Below are 11,107 nucleotides of genomic sequence, written 5' to 3' on the forward strand. Positions count from 1 at the left end.
ACATATTTCACTAAATACACTTTATAGTTGAAGAATTTTCTGTAATAGATAAATGTGTCAATTACTGAAAAAAATTAAATTTTAAAGGTACATTTAACGTAAAGTACCTAGCATTGTAAACAGCATAGAGTAGGCACTAATAAGTGGCCTTTCTCTTTTCTTTAAGAAACTGTTTATTTCTGTCAACCTTATTTCTACTTTCTGTTTAAGAGTCTGTGGAAGGGCAGCTTAAGACCACCTAGTGGTTGTTCCTACCTGTTCAGTGGCCTGTGCAGCAGGGTTGGGGACCAGTCCTCAGTGGCGGGATGAGGCCCCGGTCTTCAGTAGGGAACTGCTGGACAGGCACAGAGGGCACCTTCATCTTCAGACCAGCCTGCAACCTTGGGTGGTAGCAGTAAGTTTTGAAGCTGGAACAGTCCATTTACCCTAAAATTCCTCCTTGCTCACAGCCTTTCATCAGAGACTGCTCTTCCTTTTCAGTCTCTTCGGAGTCTCTGCAGTAGAGATGAGGCATAGCCTCCTGGGGCGTTCCCTCAAGGTACTGCCACACGGTCACAGAACTTGCAGGCCAGCGTCTACCACCTCAGACACCCTGAGTGAGCTCCCTTATTGCTGTGTGGGATGGCAACGTCTACAGAATGCAGAGGAGAGTCTGTGTTACACGGAACAATGGTAAGGGCAGGTTAACATAAGGCAGCCTCTGTGAGAGACTGGTGGTTAGTCCTGGGATCAGTAACCTCCTCCAGGAAGGCTGCCTGGATCTGGGTAGTGAAGGTTCCGGGAATGAAGTGGTCAGCAATAGGGGTGGCTCCAGTGGCAGCAGCAAACTTCAGCAGCTCATTGGCCAGTGTCTCTGGAAAATATGACGGTGACATCAGCTGGGCTTCCGACAACAATGTCACAAGCTTTTCCAGTTTCTCTTCAGATTTATGATATAGAAGCCAATTCTCCTTTTGTAGATGTACCATGCCATTTGGAAGTCAAGGTTGGTGCCACCTAAGTACGCTCCTGATGCCAGGAATTTGAGGGCATCCTCCTCCTTCATTTGCAAAAAATCAACAGCTCTGGACATTGTGAAAGCTTCCCATTAGTTTATGATAAGAACCCAGAACAGCGCCCTATGGTCTAAGAACTGAGAAAAGCTCTTTTCATTGAAAGATGAGAAAAACCTTAATATCAAAAGGATACAAAATTCTTAAGAAAGAATTGTTTTAGAGCCAAATAGCGTCCTCACTCCACGGATGCTGCTGCTAAAGGAAGCACGGTCTTCAATAGTTGTCTTCTCATATTAAAATAAAAAGCAATTTCTTAGGAACAGGGTTGAAAATATAAAAGATGCACTGGATTTTTATTTAAGAAAAGATGCTAAGCTTGACTTGGCTTAATAGAGCTAGCTTACAAAATTCATAAAACAAGAAATGTTTTAATGGCAGAGAAATTAATTTGGAACTTTAAGTTTTAAGATGTATATTTAGTCTATAAATTTTGCAACTCTTATAAAAAACACCAACCAAAATAAAACACAGCACTAAAAAAAACAAATAAAGATGCAGGTTTAGTATATCCAATTACCACTAGATTTTTCACACAGAAAAAATGAAAAATTGCTGTAATTAGGATATTAGGATAATCAGGATATTTACATGAGACATTTGCTGAGTTGTTTGCGTCTTAGATTCTCTCCAATCTGATGGAAAAGAATGATGAAGGCAGAAAAGCAGGGCAATAGGATATCGTTTGGCTCATTAAAAGGAAAAACCACCACTTCTAACTTAGCAAAGTTGAGCTAGAGGTAGTTTCAGAAAGAAAAGAGGAAAAACAAATATTATGCTGCCTTGAAAAAAATTTTCAGACACTACCTGTCTACGAAGTTTTTGAAAAAATAGGATAGTTAAGAGTTTAGTATTATTTATTACTCATAGCATGTGGCCAATCATCCTAATTATGAAATAACCTTTCCATCTTGATTCATAAAGCAACAGTCTTTTCAAAGACTAGGCAGCATCTAGTGTTTGTCCTTATTCAACAAAAGTTTATTGAATGCTTTCTAAATATAAAGTAGCATGCTAAGTGCTCTAAGTGATAGAACACACCGTATCCAGTCCCTGGTCACAATCACCAACAAAATAAGCATAGGACATTATTCCTGCTGAAATGAAACTTGAAACCTAGTGGGACAGCTAAGACATGTAAAATAATTATAGTAAAAGGCATTATTTGAAAAGTGCCTAATAAGTATAAAAGATATTCTTCAATAGATGCTTAAAAGAAGGATGCAGCTGGATGAACAGAGAAAGCCTAATGGAGGACAAGATATGAGTGCAGAGCATCAGTCCCACCCTGGGCCTTCTTCAGCCATCCCCTCTTGTGACAAGATGAAAAAAACAAGCTGCAGAGTATGATCTGGTCAGGTCTGAATGCTTGTTCTGTTACCACTATTTGGGCAAGTGAGGGTAAATGTCTTACCCTCTGTGAACCCACCTCCTTACTTGTAAAGTAGAGGTGAACAATATCCATGTGCATTTTAAATTTCTCTTTTAGAGATACAACTTTTTCACTTGATCACCCCTTAGCAGTCTGGTTTCATCCGACTCCTCATCACTGGAATCAGCACTGCAACAGGCACGCCTCAATTACCATTTACCATGTTATGATTACTAAATCTAACTGAGGTCTTAATCTCTCTGTTGCCTTTGACTCCCTTGATTAATCACTCTTTGAAACTCTTTCCTCTCAGTCTTAACAACATACACTTGAAGCTACTTTCCTCTGTAGAAGTATTTTTCAAACTGCAGATCCAAACTCACTAGTGGACTCAGTTAATGGAGCACCACCACAAATTTGTTTTTCTCATAAAATAAAATAGAATTGACTTGAAAGCAGACACATCATCACTAATTATAATAAATATTGTTTGTTGACGTATTTGTTTCGGGGGTAGGCGTGTGCATGCGTGCATGTGTGTGTGTGTGTGTGTATAGATGGGCTACTGTGCATTTTTTTGTATAACTGGGCAAAATATAAAATGTATTTCTCATTGCAAGTCATGGTGAACATTCTGCAAGCCATGGTTCTAGAACCACTCCTTCTCAGTTTAATTTGCTAGTTTCTATTCTTACACCAATCTCTTTAATATTGATTCTCTTCTTCCATCTATAACCCTTAATTATCTCTTTGCTAGCTCTCTCTCTTGAACTTCACAGCCTAGTTTTCAATATTACCACCTACATCACCACCTGGTTTTTTATAGATACCTAAAGTCAATATAAATTATTGATCATTTTAATTGAGTGACATGAAGAAAGTGGTATGTTAGCCTGATTAAGCTGACAATATGGTAAGTCTGAAGAAGAGAGACTGGAAGCAGGAAGATGAGCCAGATATTGCTGTGATCCAGGTTAAAGTGATTGAAGAATAAATTAACTTAAAGGTCACTATGAGAAAACAGTAAGTTTCATAGCAATTTCAGAAATTAAGAAAGTAATTTCTTTATATATTAATATTAAGGTGATGCATGTCAAATTTGATATCAAGTCTGAAGAATAGGAAGATTCGATTATTTCTCCAAAGTTTTCAATCTGAAGATGAAAGCAATTTCAATACTAATAATTACCAGTGGTAATAATATTATGTTTATTTTATTTTAACTTGGGCCACTAGCAGCCTACTACACTCGAGAAGGTCAAAGGCTGAAATCTGTCTAGAACTAAGCCCAGCCCATAACTCGGTCCCACAGATATTTTGGTTTAATAAAGAATATGCATCTATATTTAGATTCAATTTTGCACTGAAAGTTTTTTTTAATCAAAAAATAAATATATATTCAGCTAAACCAACTCTTCTGAAATTCTAGTGCTGGCTGAACCTTTAGATCTCTACTTGTGCCATAATCAAACAGATAAATAAATAGGTCATAACTTTTAAATCTTTCCAATAGTTCTTCATTATTTAAAAATTAAATTAAAAAATAGAAATGTAAAATTCAAACCATTACCTGGATTTTCAAGTCCTAGATTTATATGTAAAGGTATTTTCCCCCAGTGGATCCCCTTTACTTCACAGGAAAGTGGTTCTTGCTCTTTTCTAGAATGGTTTAATTTTCAAATTATGTGTCAACAAAGAAATCTGTGATACTCTTATGTCAAATAATTACTTCTTCATTTTCTCCGCCTAAACTTCATAAAAATGCACCCTAACTATACTTTAACAGAGTGATGACAGTATAATTAGATCAAGACCTCAGCAAAGATGAATTATAATGGAATGAAGACAGTTCTGGGTTACAGTTTGAGGTCCTGCTACCATCCTTCAGTGATTCCATCTACACAAAATGACTACCTTGGGGAAGGATACAGCTCAGTGTTGGAGTGCTCGCCTAGCATGCATGAGATTCAATCCTCAGTACCTTCATTAAAAATAAATAAACCTAAAAAGTCAATGAGTGCTTATAAATTCATGTTTTTACCTTCCTACCAATAAAAGAAGCAATGAGATGATACTGATTAATGCATAGTATCACTGAAACACAATTGGACTTGAAATCAGAAGACCCTTTTTAAGGTCAGATTTTATTATTTGCTAGTGATTTTGCCTTAGAGAAGTCACTTAAGCTCTCTGGTGGTCAATATTTTTCCCTTGTAAATAAAATTAACGTATTTTGTAATCTAGAAGACAGTGACACATACAGCACCTAAATGACAATATTCCTCCAGGTTTTCTTCTGAAATACTCTATGAAATGAGCCTAAGGAAAAGGGAACAGACCAGCAGCTGAACCACTAGTTACACAAAAGTAAGTAAGGAAAAGAAGGTGTAGGTTCAGAGAAGTTTATCTGAAAATGGTTCCTTGTGATAAAGGCAAGGGGAATATGGTCCACACGTAGCTCAAAGTATGCTAGGTCAATAAATAAAGACAGGTTTTTTAAAAAGGAGGGAAAAAGAGAAGTGGAGTTCACACAAATTCTTACATTGTAAGAAGCTGCATGCCAAAGTGCATAGCAAGCACATGAGGATATAACTGGGTTCACAAGTAAGGGGTCCTACCAGTGGCATTTTTTCAATCTGAATATGTACGATTATGTAAGCTTATTGGGAATCATTTAGTAAAAGCATATGATTGTCAGTCAAAGCGTAGGTAGACATAAAGTATGAATGCTATTGCTATGTTTGTATTCAAGAAAAATGGCATTACAGCAATGCTAATAGAATATTATTTTTTAAAGTCATACAAATTGTATTCATGGCTTGCTTTCTTATACTCCAGGTATGTGTTGATAAATGTAGAGGGGAGACTGAGCTGGAGCATAAAACATCTCATTCTCAAGAGATCTTGCACAGCACAAAACAGCAAAAACTGCTCAGGAAGTGGGTAAATGCAGGTTTGCATCAGTCTTTCAGAAACTGGAATCATCACTGGCACCAAGTCCATCATTCCCCAAAAATACAAGTCCAGTGGGAAGGATATGTTCTGTTAACTAGGTTCCCCAAGGAAATATCTTTTTTCTCTTCTCCTGAATTTATATGATTAAGCAATCTCATTACACAAATGATGGGAGGTTGCTAAGCCCTGGGGAATTCTTAAGATAGATAATTCTGCCAGTCCATGAATGATTCAAAAACATATATCCCTTCCAATGGGACCAGATGCTTTTCCTAAAGCACTGTATCTCTGGAAATTAACTCAAAATTTCTTTTAACTACGTGTTGAATGAGCTTGGCCTCACAGCAAGCGTGATGAATAAGAAGCATGGCCAGTGGGCAAGAGGAAGACACTAGAATCATGTAAAAGAGATAACTTAAAGCAATCTACATTTCTGTAGGGCAGGGCTCTGAAGGAGGGCCCATTATACAAAGAAGAGTGCCCAAAGAGACCATAGTTTGTTTCAAAAGCCACCAAAATCTGAGGAACTCCAATCAGGCAAATGGAGACACAGAGCCAAGGTTCTATCCAAGAAGCAGACAAGACTTTTAATCAGGTCTATGATAGCAACCAGGGATCAGGTTATGCAGTCATTCAAAAGACACCAAACAGACAATGACCATACCAGGAACAAGATATAGCTCCTGATGATATGGCAATACCAAAAGCTAATCAAAGTGTTAAGAGTTCTTTTCCAGGTAAGCTGTTCAGGACAACCCTTAACTCCAGGTGAAAACTAGTATTTACCAGTCCATGAAGGCAAAATTGAGACAACTAATGAGGCCTATATGGAAGACATGTAGACCCAATAAATTTATTTCAGTCATACCAGATCCTAACTGAGTATCATCAAAATTATTTCTAGACCTTACCACATTAATGGGATTGAAATAACCAACCTATTCCTGATATTCATTAACATGATTTCAGGAACTAAGCAAGGATGCATCTTCACATAAAGGGCAGGGAAGACCATAGCTGATCAGGAAAGGAAGCAGCAGAAATTACCACCAGCCCGCATATATAACAAAGTCTTCATTTGTCTGGGTCAACAAGATCCTTCCTATCCCACAAACCTACATCCAGAGGAGAAGAGAAAGTGATAGGGTGAAAAGAGAAAATTCAAGATATCTATCTTCTCTATATTTTTCCCACTAGAGATTTTTTTCTAGATGAACTAAGTTTAGCCATTTATGTCCCTGAATATAACAAGATCATTCCAGATTTTCACTACAGATGTTTCTGAGTTATAGTGTTTTTATACCTCTTGTTAACAGACTACGTTTTACTCAGAAATATTTACAATCAACAATTTGATCTTTCAACAGTAAATTCATTGCATTTATACTAAACTAAGCATCACAATTCTTTAAAATACAGATTAATTAAATATTATTTTAATTTTGTTATTTAGAAAGATAAACAATGAAAAAAGTTAACAAACTTGGGACCATTTATGACACTTGAGCCCATAATACTGAAACTTTAAGTTAGCTGGACCCCTTTCTACTATCAAATTGTTAGCCTCTAAATCCAGTGTGATTGTGTTCATCTTTCTGGTTCCTTCTCACGTTAATCCTACTCCTCCTAATCTTTATGCCTCTTCTATGTTACTTCTATTATCTTATTTCTACCCCCATAAACTTCGTCATTTGGTCTCTACATTTTGATTCACAGCTTATCTTCAAGGATTTTGGCAAAGATACTCATTCCATTCCTCCGTACCTCCCATGGCTCACTCAGATACATCAGATGATCTTTGTTAGGGACTGAGTGTTTGTGTCTCCCCAAAATTCATACATTGAAGCCCTAACACTCAGTACGACTGTATTTGGAGCAAGGAAGTAATTAAGGTTAAATGAGGTCATAAGGATGGGGCCCTGATCTAATAGGTTTAGTGCCCTTTTAAGAAGAGTCAGTAGAGAGCTCATACATGCTGTATCTCTCTGCCCATGTTCAGAGGAAAGGATACGTAAGGACAAAGTGGCCATCTACAAGCCAGGAAGAGAGCCTCATGGGAAATTACTCTGCCCTACCTTGATCTGGGACTTCTATCTCCTAGAACTGTGAGAAAATAAATTCCTATTGTTTAAACCACCCAGTCTGTGGTATTCTGCTATGGATTCCTGAGTCATCTAACTCCTAGATTTGAAACCCTAGACTCCTTAACTACTACAACACCACAATTTCCCCAATATGCCCCTCTTAAGCAAATGATTGGGGGTGGGGGGGTCTACAGACAAAATGAAACTCATGATAGCAGAAGCCATCAAATTGCATATATTTTCTCTATTACTGCAAGATGCCAGATTTGAGGGGAAAGTGATGCAAAGATCTATGATCAAAATGTGAGAGTTTGCCCTCTTTCAACATTGCAGTCAGGAATTAATGCTATTAAGAGTGTGATGTCTATTTTTCTAGACATATTTTAAAGTTGAGAATTAAGTAATGAAGTGGATTCTAATAGTTTTCTAATTCTTGCATTTATAAGAATCATCATCCTATGTGAAGTATTGTGCTGTATGTCAGAAATTGACACAACATTGTAAACTGATTGTACTTTAATAAAAGTATATTTTAAAAAAAGAATCATCAGAGGCGCTATTTTATAATGTAGATTGTTGCAATTCACCCTTAGAAATTCTGAGTTAGTAGAACTGGGCTGTAATCTAGGAATCTGCATTTCAAGCGTGCAAGTAATTCTGATGATGTACTGCAAAATCATATTTGGTCAAACATTAATTTGAATAGTCTAGCTATTGTTTCTGTTTTTATTAATATTAATACATATTTTAATGTTGTTCAGTTACATGATTTTTCACCCTTTCTCAAAAACATATTTATTTTGTGTAACAGTCTCTAAACATTTATGTGTCCCTTCAGAAAAACAGAAAATCGTATTTTAATTGAGCTGTGAACTTGGATGAAGCCCTATTAGAACTCATAGGAAAAGGTGTTTCTGTTTTATTTTCCCTTTGATTAGTTTACAGTCACCAATTACTCATTAATTCCTACATTTTATGGTTGAACTAATTTGATTCCATAATCTCAAGTCATTCATAAAGACAGAGAGATTAGGAAAATAAAAGACAACCAAATGTGCTTTTTTTCTCCTTGGATGAAATTTAAACTAGAACTACTGAAGTTGACTGTAAACTGCCAGTGATAAAGAAAAGAAAAATCCACTAGAAATTTATTTTATTGATGAAAAATAGACAAATAAGAAACACTCTGCTCCCTTGTACTCACCATTAACACTTTTAAAGCAATTAAAAAGTAGTCCATTAAAGACTACAGGTGATTTGTAATGTGAGTTGGACACTGCTGTCATTAGGGTCAGTCAAGATAGATTTTCATTCAATTATCTAAGCATCTTGCCTCCCCAAGGATACTTGAAGGAGTCATCTGTACCAAACTCCTCAGTGATTTTTAACTGAAGTTCATTAGCTCAATGGCAGATTGATGTATTGCACTTAAAATACACTCAAATGTCATCTTTTTAAAACTCTACTAACACAGCCTTACACTATAGAGTTAAATTCAATCATTCAATTTAGCTTTTGGTTCTTTGGAGAAATTACTTTCCTTTATCAAATTCAGGCTGCAAGGCTGCGAGAAAAGGTGTTAATCACGTCATTTGCTACCATTAACGTAAGCTTTGTTTTTATCCAATTCTCTGCTCAACTTCCTTCTGCATCAATTTTTTTTTTAGTGAGAGTCCTCCATTGTATAATTACTTCCTGAGAATTATTTATATGCATTAGGATGTGCATTAAACAGTCAATAAATAAATATTTATTGAATATCTACCACATACCTGAAAGAAGACCTGTACTATTTATTCAAAGAACGTATCATCTTATTGGCAAAACATGATTTGCATACATGAAATGTTTAAAGGGCCATAAAATAAAATAAAGTGTTAAATTATGCAGTTCAAAGAACTAAGTGACACACAAGTTCAAAGATAGGAAGGTGGTCAGAAGATTTAAACTGGGCTCTAAAGAATAAGCAAGGTTTTGGAAGAAGAGAAAAATGAAAAATTGAAAGGCTTCAGAAAGGCTGAGAATGGTATGAACATAGAAGTGGGCAGTGGGGATGCTCAGAAGCAAGGGGTATGGCTGTTGTGAAGCAGAAGGAGCAGCCAGCCTTCTTGGACTGGAAGCTTCATGTTGGGAAACAGTAGGAGACAAGATAGACTGACTAAAACAAAGATAACATTTACTAGACTATCCTGCTGTAAAACAAACAGAAGATCAGAGACTATCTCTGATCTCTAAAAGTTTACATTCTTAGGAAAAGATAACATAATAAGACAAAAATTGCATCCTTGCTTCTTTGAATTATTCACCTACAGATTTATTTTTCTGCACTTAAATTTGATTCATTTTCCACCATCACTTGATGTGGATACCAGAGAAGAATTTAAATTCAACTTTGATTGTTCAAGCCTATCTCCTTTTTTGTTATAGGTTAAGAAGTGATAGATTTAACTCAATATATTAATCACTGACTAGACATTATAATAGACAGATGTTTCTTTGGGTCCAAATTCTGCATTGTTTTAAGTATAGAATAATTTCCCATGAGAAATATAAATTGGGAACTATAACAAAGAGGAATTTAATTGAGAATGTCTTAATCCTACCTTAAATGAATTTACCAGGCAAAGAGTAAGATATCTTTTTGAGTTTGGATTTAACCATCAATTCCTCCTTACCTAGGACACTGGAAAGTCTCTTCCCTCCAATTTTTTTCACTGTCCTCCTTTTGAAAATAAGTCTTGATTTATTGTTCTTTGCTTCTCTGCTCTTCTGTTTTCTTCATTGGTGCTACGGAGAGGATTTGCAGAGGCCCTTCACTGTGATGCATAGTTTAGTTAATCCAGAAACTGGGGCTTTGTGACCTTCCTAAGAATCCCAATAACCCCCATACCCACTCTCCTTCATACTCTCTCTCTTTCACACTCTTGCCCTCAATATGTGCAAGTAAGTGTTTGGTGAAAGTTTTGGTTGCCAATTTAAACTATTTATTGTCTTCACTGCTTCAGCTGCTGCTGGATTTCTGAACTTAATCTGCCGACAACTTCCATGTAACACATGCTCACTGCAGTTTTCATCGCAGTTGCCAGTTGCTGAACTCTTTGTACACATTCGCAATTCGTTGTGTTACCCCTTAGTGCTGCTGCTGGCATCTGCCTTAACTGCTGGATTTTCAAGTATAGAGAGGTTCAGCAATTCTCTTCACAAACTCTCAGCCCAGTGGGAGGTGCTATTATTTTACTTTATTTGGAGGAATTGGCTATTCCCCCAGAAATCAAACAAAACCCCTGTCTTTTATATGTCCTCATTTTCTCACATCTGACTAAAGTCAAAAGGTATTCCACCCAGGAGCATTTTCTGTTTATTTTATTTTAAATGCCAGACTTTCCACTCAACGTGGGTGTAAAATCCAACTTTACAGAGTTACGAGCTAGCTGGTAGCTAATGTTGCTTGAGCACGAAAGTGTCAAATCATATGCTAATTATTCACGAGATTTATTTCAACTAATTTCTACAACAAACATATGAAATACATACTGTTTTCCCCCTTACTCAGATAAGTAAACTAAAGTTTAGAAAGTTGAAGAAATTTCCCCTAGTTAACAAAATCTGACATTTAAATATAGGTAGGTATAGGTAGTAAAGAA

At 36.4% G+C, this 11,107-nt stretch overlaps 1 pseudogene; it reads right to left on the reverse strand.

Annotated features, from left to right (window-relative positions):
• Positions 1-228: 228 nt before the first annotated feature.
• On the reverse strand, positions 229-1,072 carry LOC105078897 (small ribosomal subunit protein uS2-like; annotated as a pseudogene).
• Positions 1,073-11,107: the final 10,035 nt, after the last annotated feature.

This window comes from Camelus bactrianus, chromosome 2, assembly GCF_048773025.1.
Source record: "Camelus bactrianus isolate YW-2024 breed Bactrian camel chromosome 2, ASM4877302v1, whole genome shotgun sequence".
Lineage (NCBI taxonomy): Eukaryota > Metazoa > Chordata > Mammalia > Artiodactyla > Camelidae > Camelus > Camelus bactrianus.